The sequence below is a fragment of the Mixophyes fleayi genome, chromosome 1 (assembly GCF_038048845.1).
Source record: "Mixophyes fleayi isolate aMixFle1 chromosome 1, aMixFle1.hap1, whole genome shotgun sequence".
Taxonomy (NCBI): domain Eukaryota; kingdom Metazoa; phylum Chordata; class Amphibia; order Anura; family Limnodynastidae; genus Mixophyes; species Mixophyes fleayi.
The window spans coordinates 394,751,853-394,772,430 of record NC_134402.1 but is presented as its reverse complement, the minus strand read 5'-3'; the positions used below and the strand labels follow the sequence as shown (position 1 = coordinate 394,772,430).

Sequence of the window (20,578 nt, the reverse complement as noted above, 5' to 3'; positions counted from 1 at the left end):
CTAGTTTTTGTGTTTTTGATGTCCGTATGAGCCTTGTGGAATCATGGTGTACAGAATGCTTGATCTGTGCATTAGTGGCATACCTTTATGTCCAGTGTTAGACTCTCTAGATGTGATGTGTGTCCATTGCAATTGGCCTAGGTGCTTGTATGTTCAGTGCGGTTGGCCTGTATGGATGGATGGGACCTGTTTGCTCAGTGTAGTTGCGTTGCGCGGGTGGTATATGTGTAATTAGTATGTCTCTTTGACCAGTGTGTGTGAAGGAGCTGCTTAGTAGCCCTAAATGAATAAATAAAGCAAACTGTTCTTTGTACTTTTAGCAAATCCTTTATTATTTTGGGTCCTGTTTCCCTCACTGGTGAAATGCCTGGCTATGTCAGATTTGTCCATGACCTTAACAACATACTGCAGCAGCAAGCTCTGATAGCTAGGGAAACTCTGAAAAGGGTTACATTACCAGCTATCAGCAGCTGTATAGAATAAAGTAAGGGAAACCCAATAAGAACATGAACCGCTCCTAAATCACCGCCTATACATAGATGAGACTAGTAGCAGTTCAGTAAAAATAATATAGAAAAAGCTGATTTTCTATTATTGTCTCTCTAATGAATGTCTTGTGTGATATAAAGCATACCACGTAACAGAACATTGAAACCCTTCATTGTCTACTACTGCTGAATATGAAACCCTCCAAAATAATAATGGTGATCAGGATATGGACAGCTGATAACAAGGAGGACAGACAAGTCTCCTGGAGTATCTGGTGCCACTAAGCAATTAGCATTAACCGGAACAAAGTTTTATTCATTTAAACTGTGGGGAAAATCAACATCTTATCTTCTTCAACCATATTTCTCACTTTTTTGTTTGTGTTTTAAACTTATTTATTATGTTATTTAATTGTTGTGCAATAGTTATCAGCAGATAGAGGACTACTATAGGCATGGAGTGGTTCTACGCTCCATTATTCCAAAACCGTAAACAAATGTGAATAAATTAGATCTTTTTATTTTGTGATATTCTTCTGCTTCATTGTTGAATGAATGGACATCAACCTAGGGAGATGTATCTCTCCAGCATTATTCTAGAAAGATAATGGGCTAAATATAATATATCATCTGTTAATAAATTAACTGTGCACCTCCAAAGAAAATTAATAAATAAAAACGTTGCGCGGTATACAAGGAATTTAAATTTTATTTGTAGAACTTTGTAAGAGATGCGTTTGTAATCTGTTTTGATTTGTTTTTGCCTTGCAATTTTGCCTTGCAATTCAGCAATAAAATATATTCATATATGATATAGAGGTAAACGACTTCCTGATATTTGTATTTTGCCGCTAACATTATGCCATAAGCGTTTTAGTTACTAATTTCATGAATGGTTTAGTGTTTGTCAATTCTGCTCAGGAGTTGTTGAAAAGGATATCTCGTCCCAAATTAATTTGTTTTAAGCCCCTTCCCCGAACTAGCAGAACATCAAGAGTTTGATGTCTTAGACTAGTGGTCTTATGTATTATCTCACCCATCTTCGTAAGGGCTTGGCAGACCAGACCATTTTGAACTTTAAAACATCGTACACATCCTAGTGTGTTGGAAGTACTACAGTTCAAATTCCCTAGCCAGCCGCAACAGGAGAATTAGGTTTTACAGAGGTGTTGTGGGTTTGAGCATTTGCCATAAAGCATGGAGGCCAGACATCTGTTAGTATGGCAGAGATAGCGGAATATTTAAATATTCAACTTGGATCTCCTTTTTATAGTATTCTCTCTTCTTTCATGAAAACATTTATTCATAGCCTTCATCAAATAGACATAACCAACTGTAAAATATTGTTTATTGCATGGTCTATGGTCCCTGTTGGCCCCAAGGACTACTGTGACAACTTATTGCGGCCAATCAGTGCATTAGTTGGCACGCTGTCTCGTTTTCAGCAATCTGGCCAAATGTGAATCTTTGTAGTGCTGCCTTTTATAAAAACTCTGCTTCTCCGAGTGATGAAAAATGGTTCTATTGATAAAACTTGTACTGCAATAACAGGAATCAACAGAAAGGAACTGTTTATTTTTTTTGTTTATCTATGTAGAAGGACAAATGTTTTTGTGGTGGTATTTGTAGTATGAGAATTTTTTTTATATTATGTGCAAAACTGAATTGAATATATCTCTCTATGCATTCAACCGAGCTACACAGCTCTGCTGACAGCATACTTAGAGTGGTGATATAAAGCTGTTTTTCATAAGACTCCTTTTTAGTGGCTGTAAGGACAGAAACCATATCTGTTCCACGGGCATTACAGAAGTTTATTTTTTATTACGTTTTGTAATTTAATGGTTCCATTCCCTTTGGAATTCTCAGAGAAGGAAGAGATAAAGTTCTTAATACCAGCAAAAAGCTAGTGAGTGGAAGAAAAACATTAATGCCATTTGGGAACTGGAGACAGCTGTTAATAATCCTTTTCCACAATATGCAATCCATGTGCTGGAGGCCTTGATTGCTTCAATGGTTAAAGATGCAGTCACAACTGTTGCATGTTAGGACCGTTCTTCAGTTAAAGATTATTATTATTACAATTTTTTTTTTAAATGCACAGATTTGACAAATTGCTGTACAAAAGACATTTTGCATTCCAATTACCCTGCCCATGAAAGATCACTGGTCAACACTGAATTTTATTGCCAATCCAGAGTGATTTTGGGGTTAGTTTGTGGTGCTGAATCCGAATAATTAGTTTTGGTAGATTGGCTCTAAGTTTTTAGATAATTGGTACCCCATTGAAAAATGTAATAGTCAGGCACAGCCTACTTACAAATCACACTGAAATGTCTCAAATCATACAAAGTAACACAAGAATACATAATAGCATTTTATTTGGTATAATAACCTATAAACATAGTAATTATCAGGATAATCATGTTAGAGGTTCCACCAATAGTCAGCCATGTGCCTGTCCCATCGGCCTTTATATCCTTCCTCCATCACCTTTATATCTTGATGAAACCTCTCCCCTTGTTCCTCACTAAATCATCAAGATTATTTGGAAATCTGTGTAGGTGGCTTTGGGGAAAGTGTACCTTTTATGGTCATATTTTTACCCAAATTTTTAAAGTTTGTGAATATGTTTTGCACCAGTTCTTCATAATCGTCTGCTTTGTGGTTCTTGGCCACTGAGACATAACTGCACCAGGCAAAAGCTTCAACACCATTCATAAAATTTGTGAAATTATAATTCTGGTTTATGAATTTGAGGGTCATCAGATTCCAGCTTTTAGGTTTTTTTTCCAACTTAGTCCAGGGAACAATCTGCAAATGTATTTGAAGCAATCGCCATCTTTGTGTTTTCTCTTGAAGGCCTTGTCATTTTTTTAGTATACCATTTGACTTAGTATACTGATTACATGTATACAAATATAGTACATTGACAAAAGACACAACAGACAACGCAAACTGCTTCGCTGCCAACTGACTGCTGGTTGGGTGACCGATCACTTATATAGGGGGAGGGGTAATATTCTAGAATGATTGCGGAGTGAACACCTAAAGTATTTGCGTGTCTCGCCTTCTAGGATGTTCTGGTAGCTTCCCATATGCCTGTGTTAAGACTAAGTTCCTTATTAATTGAGGGTATCCATTATCTCAAGGACTAGAGCCATTCAGAAAAAAATACTCAAATTAAGCAACCACAAAATACCCTGTTCAAATATCCATAGCAACTAAAAAACATTTATTTATTTTTTTTGTTGGTGCTGTGTTAACAATTGAGTCTGACAGGGTTTTAGAGTTTAATGATGGGAATAGTTGTAAAGTTGACGACGGACATTGAGGAAACTGAATTATGTGGAGGAAAGCTGCTGTGAGAGCTTAGATGTCTGACGTAGTGATAGAAGCATAGAGGTACATGGTATCACATGCCAGTTTTTAGTGTATATGATTGGCCAATATGGCTTATCACATTAGTATAAAGGAAACCCAGTTGTATGACAACCTGCTGGTCTAATATCTGTTATCTGGAATGTTTGGGACTAACTCTTCAGATCAGTGCTATTACCATAATTTGAAGCACCATCCATAAAATAAGTCATCATCAACTTGAATGATCTTAAAATTATAAGTCAAATCAATTACCACGATGAGTCTATACATGAACAGCAAATCTGATCCGTTTCCTCATGATCCAGCCCATCGTAGACACTCCTCTCTTCATTCATTTGTGTAGCAGCTTGGTTAGAAGCAAGTTCATTTAGTTCATTAAAGGTTTTGGGTTTTCTCCTATTGAATTACATTAAGAGGGAAGAAAAGAGGATTCCACATGGATTTAAGTGATTAAATATTTTACTTGAAATACCAAATCCCTTGTTATCCACTTTATTAAACGTGTGGTGTGTGTATGAGGTTTTGCTTTTTTTTTAATATTGGGTACATTTGTGGAACTACACTATTCCACAAGCATGTCTAATCCAGGCTGGTTTTCCCTGGAAAGGGGAGGGGGGGGTTCCACGTTTTTCGCTCATCCATGCCGCCCCAGGCTCTCATCATGGCAAGGGGACCCCATGCTGTGGGTATCCCTGCTGTAGTGTGACCAGTCCAGCCTTGCATATCCCGGGGGTGTTTGTCACTGTTTACAGGGAAGGGGAGGTGAGAGCCCACACTCCCTCATTCCTCTACACCCCTTGCATTAGCAGTAACCAGCCAGGCTATAGCACTGGTGTTGAATAATTATTTGTATTTATTTATTTTTTATTAACAGTAACGATACATGATGATAATCATCAGAACATATCAGGCTTAAGGGAAGCACAAAAGATACGCCTCTTAAGAGAACAGTATGGCTAACGAATTTCAAAATAAACAATCCAACGTCCGTTTATAATGCCAATAAACTCTAGATCCCTGAAAAGCTCTGAATTCTTCAAAATAAACTTAACTAATCCTTTCTAAAATTAAACCATCTCAGACAGATTAAATAGTGAATGTAATTTCCCTGCTGTTAAAAAAACAAAGCTTTTCATATATGTGGCAGACACACAGATCAATATAAATTATCCATACTTACCAACTTTATTAAGTTGTCTTCCGGGAGCCTGCCATGTGAGGGGGGCGGGGTGCCAAAAATTGCATCATTTTGGACCCGCCAAATGCCGCAATTCACGGAGAATTGCGGCATTTTGGACCAAATTCTGCCCACTTCACTAGGAGGCGGGCAGAATTTGGGAGATTGCCACACTCTCCCGGGAGTCCGTGAGACTCTCCCAAAATGCGTGAGTCTCCCGGACATTCCAGGAGAGCTGGCAAGTATGAAATTATCTGGAGACATGATGGAAAGAGACATGAATTTCCCCTTCAATCCTCCATGGTAGCCATGGGTTACTTTCTGTTTTGTTTCGTTAGAAATAGGACAAACAAAATGCCCCCTCATTGATAATGTAATCCTTCCCCCCACACCCTCCTCCATATCTTTCTCTGTCTCTACAAGCTAGACATGTGAGCTAGGGGGAAGTTTGTTGTGTTTTCTGTAGTGCAGGGCGTCCTTGGCTTCCCATCAATGCACCTCTGAGGTGTAAGCTGAGGTAGGCTGGGCGTGCCGGGTTATTCTGCACTGCTACCTGCGGGAGGATTTGAAAATGCGCCATGGCAGGCTTGAAGTGGCGTTAGCACATGTTTGGGTGCCGCATCATCAAAGGGTACCAGGAAGCATCAGCATGAACTCAGGACTGCTACATAAAGCTCTTGAGAATGGTGCTGTAATTCACTTCAGGAGTACTGCAGCCTCATGTTAGTCGATAAGATGGAGCCTGAGCCTAATCCCTAGACACCAACTTACTGTAACCCCTAGTTAGGCGTGTTTTATTGTACGGATTGCTACTTAGTAATAGTGTTCCCATTTTTATATCTCTTATAGAGCTTGGGGAAAGCAAGAAACAAAATAAAACACAGAGGATTTGTGTAGCTTGCGATAAAGAGTTTGTAACGGAATCTGAAGTAGTGTTTTGTGCTATATGCAATTCTGAGAACAAAGGGAAAGATCAGCCAACTGAGCCATTTAAAGAACTAATTGTATCGATAAAGAGATCACATTTTATAATTAAAAGAGAATTTTTGTATTTACGTTAATACGTTTCGTCTGATTCCATCTGGGGCACACTGTTCACCATGGAAACGTTACAGAGCTGCCCCCAATGGAGGGTACTCTCAGACACAGCTGTGCACAAATCTTTCATCCAAAGCTAACAGTCCTGAACACACAATTGTTAAAACGATAGAATTTTGTAAAAGTACAGACGGAGGACCAGGTAACTTGCCGACATAGTTGCCAAGGCTCCGCCACCTTAGAATCACTTAATGATTTGGTTATGAGCAAAGATATCGATCCTGTGCATTTGGCAACCCATGCCTGCTTTCTGATCTCTTATTGGGGGAAAAGTCTAACCTCTAAATGTGGAGGATTTTTGTTTTAAGACCTCGAAAACGACTCTCTTGGACTCCATATCTGCATCTCAAGATCTGAGCCAAAGAACTCGTCTAGTGGCAACAGCTGAGGCAAAATTTTTGCAGGTTCATTATTGGTCAACAATAAAAATAGGGCTGCAGCTGCTGGGAATGTTTTCCTCAGCAATAGGAATAATTCCGTGTGCAAATTGACACATGTAAAATCTCGTACTAAAGCGCTTAAATAAATGTCATCACAAACATATTAAATCGGATCAGACCATGAAACTTTTAGATACCACCAAGGGATCTCTCAACTTCGGAGCCGGAGAGAGAGCGGTAAAACAGACTCTAGTGCAGTGTTGGCTAACGTGTCACACTCCAGGTGTTGTGAAACTACAAGTCCCAGCATACCCTTCCAGCAATAACCTGCTATATATTGGCAAAGCATGCTGGGACTTGTAGTTTTACAACACCGGGAGTGTCACAGGTTAGCCAACACTGCTCTAGTGCAACAGGATATGGAGCACATTATCTGGAATAAATAGCAGAAGGTGCATGAATATAGAAATAAATTCCATATAAACATCTTGGAAAGCAAGAGCTGTTTGAAAAGCAATTAATCATTTCCAGTATCAAGTACAAGGAAAATATCAAGAGTATAGTCAGACAATTGGACCCTGGTGGCCTTCATAAATCTTCTTGGAGGCACCAGAAGCACAACCGTAACGGCAGATATAGCAAAGAATGTAAAGGCAATATCATCATAACATGTAGCAGGCAAGTAGAAGATACTAGCAGACTACCTCAGTCGGCTACAAATCCATTCAGTGGTGTGGAGTCTAAATCAAGAGGTATTCTAGCTACTAGTAAAAGAGTTCAGGCTCCATAAGTAGACTTGTTGACAATCCACAATGCCACTGTGCTCCGGTTTCTTTCTTGGTGCAGAAGCAGAAAGAATAGATGCTTTAGCACTCCATCTGGGATACATCTTTCCTTCATTTCCTCTCATTCCTCGTGTTCTGAGGAAAATATAGAAGGAGAAATAAAAAAATAATAGATATTCTATTTTGACAATGGCATCCTTGGTTTCCAATAGCCTGGGAAATGCTCAGGAAATAAACAATGGCCTTTACTTTTTTGAGTGGATTTGCTAAACCAGGGTCCTGTTGTACATCAAAATGTATGGCATCTAAATTTAATGGCTAACAGAGGTAAAGGAGTCTCCGAATAAGTGATAAGTATACTGGTGATAAGTATACTCCTGCAAGCTAGGAAACATAATTCTTCCATTATCTACTATGGAATGTGGGAAAATGTTCTGTCTAAAGTTAATCCAACTTCACTGACTATTCCACACATCTTAGACCTTATTACAAGATGGTCTTGCTGTAGCCGCATTAATAGTACAGATGTTTTCTCTGAGTGTTACAAGTTTGTTCCAAGCAGTAAAAAGGATCCATCCGTCAGTCAGATCTTTTGTGGCTTCATGGGACCTCAATTTAGTTCTCATTATGCTAGTGGATGACCCATTTGAACTGCTACATGAAGTAACGATGAAGTAGATGGCTTTAAAAGTGTTATTCCTAGTAACAGAGACGTCTGTCAGGAGAGTTGGAGAATTAGAAGCACGATGTGCACAGAACTTTTCCTGAATAATCAACGTAAGGGTGAGAAAGTGACTTAACTGCATTCTCTGTATCTGGTCATTTCTATATTCTTGTATAAAACACATGAGTTCGGAAAAATAGAACAATTTTGTGATGCATACAGGCCATCAGAAAGGATATGCCCCCTCTAAACAAGCTTTGACCAGATGAATCGGAGGATTTACAAGAGGAGTGGGCAACCAGTACTGAAGCCCATTCAACATGAGTGGTAGCTACATCTTGGGCAAAGAACACTCAGGCTTTTGTGATTGACAGTCTTCCATACCTTCTTCAGCCAATATTATTGTACATTATTACTACTTTATTAATGGCTTATTAATGGACTTTATTGTTGGTGCTGGCGTTTTACTGCTCATTACCAATAACGGTGGTTTATTAATGGTTTGTACTGTATCTGCTGGTATTTTACTGGACACTACGGTTGGCATTTTATTGGCTGTTACTACTAATGGTAACATTTTATTAGGAATTCATGATTTACTGTCACTAATTATTAATGGGGACTTGTTACTGGACATTACTGTTTTTCGTTGCTTATTACTAGGCGTTGCTGTGACTTACTGAGCACTACTGCTGGCATATTTTTGGCCATTTCTACTACTGACAGGGCCAGATTAATCCTAGGGCTAACTGGGCTACAGCCCAGGGGCCCTTGAAAGTGCTCAGCAGCAGAACTGATCGGTCGGGGGCGCCTGCGCCGCGATCAATGCTGCTAAGCACTTTAAATGCGGTCCTTCCCCGGCACGCTGTAGACTCCTTACTGAGGAGAAGGAGGTAAGTGCCTTGGGGGCGGCTCAGCTCACCGGGGGGGGGGGCTCACATAACGGGGAGGGGGGCCCTCACGGTGGAATGGAGGTCCCCTTAGCCCAGGGGCCTCCATTCCCTTAATCCGGCCCTGACTACTGATGGCTTCTTACCCGGTATTAACGCTATTATTGGTGTGTTAGAGGATGCTGCTACTACTGATCTACATATTACTGGGCATCACTGCAGCTGCTGGTGAACTTGACACTGTCTGGTGATTCAAAAGCGCCCCCCTAATAATCTTTAGTGCTGTTGGCATAAGGTAACAGTGATGGAGATCGTGAATCATTTGCATGTGAAATATTAATGGAATCTAATTATTTTTTATTGTTCATCTTTTTATTGTTTTTTTTTCATCAAAGTAAACAAATAAATTATGTGTTTGGCCGTTTTGTTAGGCCCTCCCTAAAAGTGCCCACCACTGAGAGATGATTGACCTACGCTGGGTAATCTGCAGACTGGTGCTTCAACTTTGTTTATGGTGGGCTCCTGTTCTCCTCGGTCCGCATACAAAAAGGGGCATATTCAAGTCACGTGGGGATGTGCGTCGTCCTCCCGTGCGTGCCTAGCGCTTCCAGAAAATAGTGATTGATCAACATACGTATGTGGAATAACTCAGATTTACTTCTAAATAATCTCTGTGTGTGTATGTTAGGGAATTTAGATTGTAAGCTCCAATGGGGCAGGGACTGATGTGAGTGAGTTCTCTGTACAGCGCTGCGGAATTAGTGGCGCTATATAAATAAATGATGATGATGATAATCACTAGCATTTTACCACACTGACAAATAATTGCTTTGATGTAATTAAGGTTTATACCCAGTTTGTGAAGCACAGATGACTAATATATATACTCGTTTTACTCATGTGAAATGTTACTTTTGCACATTTTCAAAAACAAAATGGAAAATCGTGGACTTAAGGTTTAAATTATTTTGTAGTAGGTGCATTATACTCTGATCATGATGGCACAGTGGTTAGCGTTGCTACCTCACAGCGCTGGGGTCATGGATTTGATTCGGACAAGAGTACTACCTGCGTGGAGTTTGTATGTTTGCTCTGTGTACTCTGATTTCTTCCCAGACATCATAGTAAGTGTACTGGCTTCTGACAAAATTAACCCTTGTGTGTGTGCGCCTGTGTAAAAAGTAATATAGAATGTAAGCTCCACTGGGACAGGGACCTATGGGAATTATTAAATACTCTCTGTAAAGTGCTGCTTAATATGTAGGTGCGATATAAATAATGTAATAATAATAATAATAATCATATAGCAATATGTTTTCCATACACTTAAACTGTTGCTGAAACAGTGTCTCTACTATAATTGCTTTTAAAAATGTCTGTTCTCAGTCTCTCCAGCCTGAGTACCTTATTCTGCGGCTGCGTTGGATAATGCCTGTGTTATGTATGCTGTGTATTTACCCAGAGTCCTGAGAAAGTGCACTCACTACAGGCTCTCCCGTCAGTCTGTTGGTTACCAAAGCAATGGGCTCTAATAACTAACCACCGCTTAAGAGGTTTAAAAGGCCGGCCCAGCAGATGACCAAAGTGTCACCACGTCTCTGCTGGTCTCTCTCATCACGCTGGTGGACATGTTTCCACTTTTGTTCCTCTTTCATAATAAGCCACACAGATGTTTGAGAACAAGCCTTGACTTCTGACCTCAGGGTTGCGGGGGTCATGCTGCTCAGGGCCTGTGAAATTATCACAAGCTGAGTTAAAGTTTTTCCCCATCACAGGAAGTGGCCGGTAAGTAAGAAGTAAAAAAAGGATCTTTGTGAAAGAGACAAGATGGTCTCAGTGAGGGCTGACTTCTGTGGAGCACATACACTGCAGGAGGTGTATGCTTGGGAGGAAGAAAATAATATAACCACAGGCACATCACATATCTGTCATGTGAGCCAAGATCTGAGCAGTATATTTACTTAATATGCCTTTTGTTAGAATGTAATAGGAGTACAACGCATGTGTTTATTATACACACTCTTAAATAGGGGTCCCAAGCTAAAAAAATCACCTTCCAAATCTCTGCCCTCAGAACTGCCCATGTGTGACTTCTCTATTATATACTTGATTTTCTTGTTAACATCACTTTTCACACACTGCTGGGCCGATACAGGCTGCCAAACTATAAGTGTGTTGTTTTTAGATCAGGTGTCAGTTGAGGGAGAAGACACTATCAGAAGCGGGGATTCCTTTTGTGTGGGAAGAATGGTTATAGTAGAACCCATATGAAGCTTTACCAGATTCTTTTTAAAGTACATGTTATTATGTGGGAAGTAAGCTGTATTCATAGTCATACCTGATTTTTCATCTCTCTCTGTTGTTCAATATTAACCAACTGCACTATAAAACTCTTCATTATTTGCAATGTTCAGTGCAGTTCTTATCCCCTCTTGTTCTCTTGGCTTTGTAAGTTGATATTTCTTGAAAATTAATATTTAGGGGCAGATTCAATTAGCCGTGATGTTTACCGCAAATTTACCGCCTATGCGGTAAAAAGTAACAATCAATTTTGCTCGCGTCTGTTTGGGGCACGACCAAAAGTAAGCGGAGATTGCACTAAAAAAAATTACCGCATAGTGTCTCTCGCCCGTTCCGGGACACTGCGTGGAAATTTTTATTTTTAAAAAAAAAAAATTTACAATTGATTCGGCCCCTTTAAAAGTAAATACTTCTCAGTGACCACAACAGGATGTGAACTGTAGTGTTCAATGGTCCGCTGAGACAGTGTCACATGTGATGTGCTTAGATGTACCAGCTCAACAGCAGATGTGTTTTATAGTATTGGCAAAGATGTATATGTGTGTATTGTATGTATGTTTATATAATTACTTGCATACACAAGAACCATACAGTCAGTTTTACATTTATCATGCTTACTTTTTATATAGTTATCCTATTTTTCTCACATAGCTGTAGTATGATGTTGGAATGTTAAAATATTGGTATTTATAGTATATTTTTAATAACCTTTAGTATATAATATTGCTGTACATTTATCTGTGGTACTGCATACAAGCCTGTACTTCATTAGCTCACCTGTTGCGTATTGCTCTCCATATAGATTATTAATGTTTTTTATGTTGTCAGTTCCCTTAAACACACACATTCATACCTATAGTTCCAAGTATGCAGAGACAACTATTTATGTACATCAAACACTGCCCATGTTTACTGTTGCGTTTTTGTTCCAAGAAACCGCTAATTATCATAAAAAAGATATCATAACAATGGTTATTTACTTGAGCATGTTATTAGTGCATTAGTTATTCGCTGCAAGAGTGAAAGGGACCAGCAAGAAGGGAGTTCATGTAAACGACTATGTGCAGGAACAGCATTTATTTAACACTAAAATATGTTAAGTAAGAAATCAATATACTCTTGGGATTAATAGTTGTTTCGGAGTAGTAAAATGTACATGTTTGTCTAGACGAGCGACAGATGGAACAGTGCAGCGTTCTGCACATCTCTAGGGGTTTTATTATTTAGAGAATTAGTAGTACAGAAATGTGACGCTGTGTAAGAGGAATGACTGGGCTCTGGCACAAGTTTATAAATGGATATGTTCCACTGTGTACCGGGCTACTGAATAAAAGTATGGCTGTAAGTGATTGACATCTAATAAGGCTGTATCTGTTATCACAGGCAGGAATACAGTGGGAATTGTGGAGACATCCTTCCTAGGCATTGCTATAAATGACATTTGGCACAATCCAATCATCTTAATTTATTGGCTTGGACGTGTCCTTGCACAACTTTTACTAAATGCAGTGTTTTCTCGCTAGCTTCTTTCTGTGCATTTTTTTCCTGTGTATTACGTCACAAGGCATTTATGCTTATTGCTCTGGGATAAAACACAATGCTGCTCTCCAGATACTATTGTATCCAGCGGTGAGAGCGCAGCACGGTTGTGTCACACACCGGACTCCAGAAGCGCAACGTTTATAAACTCTTCAGCGAAATATTTGCTCATACCTCACTTGGCTGCAACATTTCATATGGTGGGATTTGGCTTAAAGCGTTCCCAGTCCTACTCCAACCAAACCACACAGCAACATGAATTGTCAATCACCATCAGTTCTACTCCTAGACCAGGGGTCGGCAACCTTTCTCTATGAGTGCGCCGGCAAGAATCTCTTCAAGCCCAGGTCTGTGTGTGTATATGTATATATATTTACACACACACACACATATATATTGGTCGAAGTGTTCTACATACAGTGGTAAGCCGTGCAGCCAAATCTTCTACTGCTTAGCTTGTAAGACTATAAAATTCCATTCACTTACATCGTCCATACCGCCACTGCTGCTAATTTTCCTTTTCGACCACTCTGTGTGTGTGTGTGTGTGTGTGTGTGTGTGTGTGTGTGTGTGTGTGTATAATATATATATATATATATATATATATATATATATATATATATATTGTGTGTGTGTGTATAATATATATGTGTGTGTGTGTGTGTGTATATGTATATATGTGTATTAAACATTCATGTTATGCCACACAATAGTGCTCCGGTTCATATTATGCCACCAATTCATATTATGCCTCATAGTATTGATCCCTATACATATTTATGCCACATAATATTGCTCCCAATACATATTTATGCCACAGTAGTACCCCCAATTTATTTTATGCCACACAGTATTGCCCCCAATTAATATGCCACACAGTTGCCCTCCAAATTCTAAGTATGCCACACAGATATATCTCTATAGGTGTACCAACCAATCCTTAGTGTGCATAATACTTACCTTTGAAGTCAGCGCACAGACGTCTTCTTCACCGCATCCTGGCTGCTGCTGGGCTAAAGCAGCTGAAGATGGCTGAAACGGAGCTGCTGCGCATGCGGCCATCTCCAGCTGCCTTTGTAAGACTGCTGTGGAGCGCAGCGTGCCAGACAAAAGTGGTCCGTTTGGTACGTCTGGCCTAGACTATAGTAAAGTGTAACTTGAAGATTCTACCCCTGTAACTTCGCTTTTCTCCTAAACAGCCTCTTCTGACGCAAAACTCAATTTGCTCTAAATTTCGATCTAATTTCATCTCTATCCCACAACAACAATAAACATGTACAAAACACGTGGCTGATAAGTGTAGAAATAAACCAGAAATATAAGTATTTATTAAGTTACAGAAAGTAAAGCCAATAAATGTAAAGTTCATCTTATTGTGAAAAACTCAAATAAAGTAAATTAAATAAATAAGGCAAACTATTGGTCCGTTGTTCAGAACACATTGTTATAGTTGTGTTTTTCTTTTTAGTGCAGTGGATGACTTTCTTGTAAGGAAATGTGTAGGTCTGTATACTGACTATGTTGGTTCCACATGAACATGTAAAATAAAACTAATGCTTTATGCCTGTCATAAAATGTTTCCTTTTTGAAAAAAATAAAAAAATAAGTATATCTTAATATTATTTGCAGTCTTATCAGGTAACATAGGATACTATGGTATTCATTTACGGATATTTGTTTGTGTGTTTTTGTGTATATGTTAGCGCTCACGGTAATTAATATTTTATTGCATTTGAACAAGATACGCTGTAGACTTACTAAAGTTACTACCATTGAAATCATTTTTAAATATATGAGCGAAATAAGCCCCTTGGGGCTAAATTAAAGCTAGTTAAACACCTTGTACATGAAACACTAGAAGGGAACTCATAAAGTAATCAAGATCCACTTATATGTAACGAGTATTCTCAGCATCTTGGTTTTCCGATCAAGCTGCACGGATGGGAAAAGGCTGACCTTGATTATAGCTCCCTCTTACATATATAGATGTTTAATGATGGTGTGACGTCATGTTATTCCATGATTATAAATGCCTGCCGAGCGCTTCATTATATTCTACAAGGCATCACACAAGGAGAAGTTGTACAAATTGAGATGTGTGTAAAAACAGGATTTTGAAAAGGGAAATATTGTGCTGTTTGGAGAGCAGATCTATACATTGGTCTTGCCCCAGTGTCCGGTTTTTCTTTATGTTCAATTTGTATTTTGCTGGTGGGCTCAATAAGTAGTATGTTCAATGTTCATGTGTATGTGTAGCTCCGGTGTCATGAATAGGTTTTGGCAGTTTGTTTGTTTTCTTTTAAAACAAAAAAGAACCACAACAAATCGCAGTACATTTATTCCACATCACAGACTGTATAAACGCTTTCTCAGGTTGATTTCTTCCTAGTCGAATCGGACGTCTAATCGTAGACTTGTGAACTCAATTACTCAATTGCATCTTTTTAAAAAAATATTTTTATTAAGTATGAAATGCATTCATGGTGATTACAAAAAGGAAGGGAAGGGGTTAGCTACAACATCTCGATTTTGAGAATATAAATTTCCAAATAGTTACATAAGCATATTTCAAAACTCTTTTATTATTTAATATGCAGTCAGGACTGGTGTGAGTGAGTTCTCTGTACAGCGCTGCGGAATTAGTGGCGCTATATAAATAAATGGTGATGATGATATGTATCACTGTTTACAGGAGGGAAGGGTTGTAGGTATAGGAGGCTGGAGTAAAGGTAGGCTTCCTACAACTAAGATATATGTATCGCTGTTTACAGAAGGTAAGGGTTGTAGGTAGTGTCGGATTAAGGGAATGGAGGCCCCTGGGCTAAGGGGGCCTCCATTCCCCCGTGAGGGCCCCCCCCCTGTGATCCGAGCTGCCCCCCCAACTTACCTCCTCCGGCGCGCTGTACGCTGTTTACTGAGGAGATCTCGTGAGAGCGAGACTCACGAGATCTCCTCAGTAAGGAGACTACAGCTCGCCGGGAAAGGACCGCAGTGAAAGTGCTCAGCAGCACTGATCGCGCCGGGGGCACCCCCGATTGATCAATACTGCTGCTGAGCACTTTCAAGGGCCCCCTGGATGCCATAGGCCCCTGGGCTGTAGCCCAGTTAGCCCTATGGTTAACCCGGCCCTGGTTGTAGGTATAGGAGGCTGGAGTAAAGGTAGGCTTCCTACAACTAAGATATATATATATATATCACTGTTTACAGGAGGGAAGGATTGTAGGTATAGGAGGCTGGAGTAAAGGTAGGCTTCCTACAACTAAGATATATATATATCACTGTTTACAGGAGGGAAGGGTTGTAGGTATAGGAGGCTGGAGTAAAGGTAGGCTTCCTACAATTAAGTTAGAGAAGGAGTTGACTGTCACTTAGTAAAATATATAGATGTCAAGTTTGGACTGGTGGATCTCCAAGAAGCAGCCTGGTCTCATACCAACCAGTGGATTGGAAACTAGTTCTAATTTGTAATTTCCTGGTCTGAGGGAGTGGGTTATCATTTCCCAGAAACCAGGACACTGTCCACTGTCTTGGGAATTCCAGCGAGTCCTATATGTTAGTTGCACCTGGTGAACAGACCAAATGTCATACCTGCCAAATACAAGTGACCAAAGGAGGACAGTATATTAGTGTAACAAGACACACTTCTGCATTCATTTAAGCAACATAGACAAGGACATAGCTGACCATACACAGCCACATACACCACAGTGGATGAAAAAGAATGTACACATTTTTTAATGCATTTCAATCATTTAAAATAAGCATAGAAAATATAAAATAGTGATGATCTTGTGAATATGTGGACAGTCATATAAGACCTCCATATCATTGATTATTATGTACTTGTTGAAACAGGATTGGTTTTCTCTTGTGTGAGCAATTATATCATATGTGGCTATATAACATTAACGGTGCAAATCTGTTGGCACAGTTTCTGTGCATTTGTAAGCTCAATAGGACAGACTACCCTTGCCTTTCGCTCTTGCATCCTTATCCGACCATCGGACAGAGATGCTGTGTCCTTCTCGCAGAGTCAGTGAATGGAATTTTGAGACTTTGTGCAACAGGTGAGCAACTTCTGAATGACCTTCTGAGTATACAGAGCTCTTTTGTCATTCAAGGAAAGGTAGGGTAGTAGATTTCTATCTTCTTATATATAATGGGATTTTTTCATGGTTCGTTCCAATTTAGGGTAAAGCTTAGTTGAAAGGTTTTAAAGCTGCCGAGTGATCAGTACAGTTTGCTTTGGACTACGGCAATATATGGGCTCCTTTAACTCTCCATTTGTGCACAGAACCAGGACATCATTCTAGCCCCATAAAGACAAATTCCTTCCAGTGAGCTGTCGAATTTGTTTGTGGGCATCAAAAAGTCCAGAATGATGGCTAGGGGATGTACAGTGATCATTGGTAGGTAAGGGTGATAAAATGACATCTTAGCATCTAGACTAGATGGGCCGTATTCATATTGCTAGTTGTCATCCTGTTAAACAGGACTTCCACGTGTTGACATTTTTATGAGCAGTTTAAAATGGGAATATTGTTTTTGTATACATAAGTCAATTGGTACTGCATAGAATGAGTATCTTTGTGACTTGCAGTGTTATATCTTAAACTCCTCAATTGCACATTTATTTTCTGATTATTTGATACCTGCCTTTATTTTCTGTATTGTTATTTTACTGGTGCACAGGTAAAAGTGTTGGCACAGCAACCAATCAGATGTCTACATTAATTTTCTAATTACTAATAGATATTTGGTATAGTCTGGTTACTCTGGGTTATACTATGTTTTTCTGTACAGCAGTTTTCAGAAATAGTCCTCCCATGTTTTATTCACATCCTAAAGACCTACGCTCATCCTAATGTCGGCGTACTCCCCTATGCAGCAAAGATCACACACCACTCTTGTGTCACTTGAGATACATGATTACATTTATAACATTGATGCTGCTCATAATTACATGGGATTCAAACACTGTAATATATTTTTTTTGTCAAGACTACATTGTAAAATGGTATCCTGAGCTATGTTACATTGGGGGAAATTAAAAAGTAAGATGCCTCAACATATGGGGAAAAAAAAGAGTGTAGCTTAATTAACTATTAATTGCAGCCACAATGTTGTTTTATAATCTCTCCTCATGCTGTATTCCGGCTGGTGAGCTTTCTTTACCCTCCTGCTGCTGAAAATAACCTAGTTTAAGAGTTCACTGAAAACATGAGGGATTCATCATTATATATTTACTGTCTAAGGCTGATATAGCTGTAAGGTTTTATCAGATCCCATTGATCTATTGCGCATGTTCCCTCCCTAGGTTGCAGAACGTGCTTCTATTTGCATAAGGCCCTGGGCAAGGTTCTTTCTTGCATTGATTGGCCTGTCCAAGGGAGCCTGATGTGTTCTCGCATTGATCACTTTGTCTTTTCTTGGAAGACAGTGTTACACGGAGTTCATCTCAAACATTCCAGGGAGAAGGTAAAACTTTACTGCAGATGTCTCAATTTTGTCAGATGCTCCTTGGAGAATACGCTCTCTTTCCCCTGAACAGTTAGCTTTGTTTATTTATGCAATTTGGATATATTTGCTCCAAATCTTACCTCCTCTTTCTGGCATATCCATTAAAAATACAGTAGGCATTCCTTTAGAGTGCTAGCCAATTAGTCAACTTATCACATTTGAATTGGGGTTTTTTTCACCGTTAAATGTAGCAAACGTTTTCAGTTACTCTAGGGAAATACATTATGTCTGTGCATGGTCCTTTGTCTCAAGAGTACACAGAACATTGTGGATCGCAGTGATTAGTTCTCAGAATGCGCAAAAGGTTACTGCCTCTACTGGTTTCATTTTAACCCCATTCCCTGGCTCCTACAAGTGTAGTGGAACCTTGATTGTGTGTGCAGAGCATAATATCAATTAATTATATAAATATATGAATACAAAATATGACTTATCCTTTAAAGGAGGCATAGGCGACCTAAGTGGTACTACTGGTTCCAGCATGCCCTGCCTCTCTTAAAAGTAAATAAAATGAAAAAATTTCCATTGCTGAGAATGTAAGAAAGAAAAAAATATCCCATCACTAACTGAACTCACACCAATATATGGAGTATGGATAATCACTATATATACTTTACATATTTAGAGAGCAGTTGTCATTGATGACCCAATGTACTCCTACTCATGCTTCAGTCATTTGTTGGTTTTTTGCTTGTTTGTTTTTTAAACCATCAAAGTGGTCGACAGGTGAAACCTCCTCTCACCTGTACCCCTCTAGTGTTCACCTCGACTTCCAAAGAAGAGACATATAGAAGTTGTACCCAACAGATTGACTAGTGTCCCCTCTGTGACCCCCATCCCTAGAGAACTCGCACTGATATACAGAACGCTACCTCAGGCCCGTTGGTAATACCCTATCAGGTCTGTCATCTGTAATGCCAGATGTATAAGAAATAAGACTAACCTCATTGATTCATCAGATCTAGCATGTATTACAGAGACCTAGATGAAAATGTGGCTCATATCTTAGAAGCCATAGTCCCAACCAAATGCTCTGTAATCCCTTGCTGACGACAGGACCGTGGAGAAGATGGGGTAGTAATCTGCTTTAAAAAGAGAAACAAAAAAATAGATTAATTAGAGGTCTCTGACCTGTCGATAAACTCAGTTACTTGGCCAGATCACCAACCCATTTAGTTCTCAGTCATAGGTCCTCAAATAGAATTTCCATGAAGATGACCAGATATCGTCCAATAAGGTGTATTACTTCTGAGGCTCTGGATTTCTGGTGTAAAGGGTGTCTGTGTGATCCTTGTTATCTTGTCTGTTACTATAAAAGGGATGTGTCTTCTGCAATAAACACTATTGCGCCTGTCCGTATACAACCCTGCATACCACCACCAAGCACCTTGATTTGACAACATTATTGGGGAGGTGAAGAAGAGGGTTCACAGACTTAAGCTGGGTACACACTACAGGGTTTTTGTCCAATAATAGGCTCAACCAGCCGACACACGACCGCTCGTTCAAAAGTCGGGTCGGTGTGTGTAGTGACACGATGGTCGAAAGTCTGCCCAAATAGACGATTATCGTCTCATTTGGTTGGTCGTACCGTTCAATTTTTTTCGATCAATCAGCTAACGATCATGTAGTGTGTATACACTCATGCTGACGATCTCCATAGTGTTTACAGAGTTGGGCTCTTTTCAGGCTATGTTGGCACTGAATGTCAGAGTGAATAAATGTAGAGAGCGCTGTAGAAAGCATAATTCATTTGTTCGTTCTGAGACAGAATATTTTGTTTCAGAGTCACAGAAGCTAACGAAATCCGTTAGGACATGTGGATAGCTATAACAAGGTGGTTTTAGTCAGTGTGACAATATGACAGTAGTGAATGAATAAATATTGTGCTGTCATCTCCGGACTAGAGGAGCAGATGAAGGACCAGATGAAGAGGACAGATCTGAAGGTATATCGTGTCAGTGTGTACGCAGGAATCGTCAGACTGATCGGACCTTCAGTCGTAGGTGTAATCGTTTGAAGAATTGTTCAAACCGACGTGCTATCTCAGAGTGTTTCCAGCTTTAGAAGACAATGGTGGATGAATCACGTGGCAAAGGATAAGATAAAATGAATCAAGCCTGCTGAAGAATACAAATCCATAATTGCCCTTAGAAGTCCGAGGTCCTGTCAACTGATATAATGGCAGCAAACAACAGACTACCTCAGCTTTGTGTTACAATGGAGAGGCTTTCAGACCAAACTGTTTGCACTGTTCAAGGAGCAATGAGTTTGCAATCCATTTTTGTTGATAAGGCATCCTGCATACTCCCGACAGTGCCGTAAATAAATGCCAAGGATCTAAACCTGTGA

At 39.5% G+C, this 20,578-nt stretch overlaps 1 protein-coding gene across 1 annotated transcript in view; it reads left to right on the top strand.

The window, feature by feature from the left end:
• Window positions 1-20,578, top strand: part of ARB2A (ARB2 cotranscriptional regulator A) — a 342,205-nt gene that overhangs the window by 175,352 nt on the left and 146,275 nt on the right. The gene's annotated exons all lie outside the window — the stretch shown is intronic.